Here is a 1,910-nt window from a genome sequence, read left to right as displayed (position 1 = left end):
ATTTCAGGTATAATCTTTTAATGTTTTAAAAACAAATTTGGAAATAAATCATATTTTAAAGGAGGCAAAACATTTCAAATGATGTTAACGTATCTCTGTTAACCATTTATCATGCTTTTGCATTTTCTGATGTGAGTTTTATAATTTGTTGGTTTAGAAACAGTGATAAACTTGCTTTGCAAATTAAGTCTGTTTTGATATTTTTAGCCCTTACACAAAAAAATAATGACAGACTACACTTTAAAAATGAATTGAAAACTTACCTAGTGGAGATTCACGCATAAATGCCTAGTCTGTTTCCTCAAAGTGTAAGAAAATGTCTTTTTCCTTCTCTTTTGACAAGAAAACACAGAGGAAGCCCTTTAGAGGGATAATCCCGTTTCGTGCTCGTCACGGGTGCATCAAAACCCAGTGTAGTGACATCTATGCAAGTTCTGCCTGTGTGCTAAGCTGCGTTAGCACCCGCAGTGCTGGCACACGCATTTGGCAAGGGAAATGGTTCTGCGGGGAGCGAAGTCTTCCAGGTAATCCCAGCAGGAAGCGTGGTGGTGCCTCTGCGTGGCACACCCGACTCACTCCGCAGAGGTGAGGAGGCTTCTCCAGACCCACAGACTTTGCAAACAGCTGACTCAAGGAGGGCCACACTTCGCACTGCTTCAGGAAGAGCTGTCAAGATGATGGTCTCTTCCAAAGTGGGATATTCTGCTCTTTTAAAATGACGGTTTCCTACCATGACTTGGGAGGACACTTGCTATACAGCATTTAGTTAGAAAGAAGTCTACACTGCCGGGGGCGGGACTATTAGCCAGCAGGTCAGCAGTGGCCATCTGGGATGCATGGGTTTCTTTTCCTTTCTGTATTTTCCACATTCTTCTACAATGAAGTATCATGTTTAAAATAATCATTAAAAAGCCATTTAAAACAACAGTTCTAACAAAATGTTCGTTTTCCTTGTACTTTGTAGGCTGCAGGGCCCAAGAGGAGGTGGGCTGGGCTGGGGAACAGAGGCTGTTCTTGTGGCCAGGGGTGATTCTGGAGCTAGCCTGGGTATGGCAGCTGTGACAGCCAGTCAGTGGGGGCAGGGCGAGCTGCCAGCCGCACCATGCTCTAGCATTGCGTGGCCATGGGTGGGACCCTGCCGGGGCCAGGCTGGCCTAAGATGGGGCTGAGGCGTGTACCAAGTCTGGAAAGGTGGCCTGGAAGGCTGGAATTTCAGAGCATTCTAATTTTATAGCCTGTACTAAACTGAAAATGTGGAGAAACACTGCCACGCCCCCTGAGGTGCCTCGTGACCAGCTTCTCTGTGCCTGGCGTTTGCACTACAGTCTAGGAAGGGCAGGCACTTGTGATAAACTGCTGGGTCCCCACGTTCAGGCCAGCTGCACCTCACCCCGTTTGCCATTTCCACACTGTTACAATCTGTCGTGACCTTTGGCTTTTTTTTTTTTTTTTGAGACAGAGTCTCACTCTCTTGCCTGGGGCGAGTGCCGTGGCGTAAGCCTAGCTCACAGCAACCTCAAACCCCTGGGCTCAAGTGATCCTCCTGCCTTGGCCTCCCGAGTAGCTGGGACCACAGGCACGCGCCACCATACCCGGCTAATTTTTTCTACATATATGTTTAGCTGTCCAATTAATTTCTTTCCATTTTTTGGTAGAGACGGGGTCTCGAGGACAGAGGACCTGCTTTGGGTTCGGGGCGTGCGTGGAGGGGCCGGAGCAGGCGTGGAGCAGTCGCCGTGCACCTGCACACGGTGCCGTCCCCACCGCACAGGTTGGCACAGGAGGCTCCAGGAAGCTACGGGACTCACCGAGGTCCCACAGTGGGATGTCTCGTGCAGACGCGATCGGGGAATTTTCCACAGGGTGGGAGAGCACGGGGCTGTTTTCCACCAGAAGTGTTTACTTCATAG

Source organism: Propithecus coquereli, unplaced genomic scaffold (assembly GCF_000956105.1).
Source record: "Propithecus coquereli isolate 6110/MARCELLA unplaced genomic scaffold, Pcoq_1.0 Scaffold572, whole genome shotgun sequence".
NCBI lineage: Eukaryota > Metazoa > Chordata > Mammalia > Primates > Indriidae > Propithecus > Propithecus coquereli.
The sequence above is the reverse complement of the archived record's forward strand: the minus strand, read 5'-3'. Positions refer to the sequence as shown.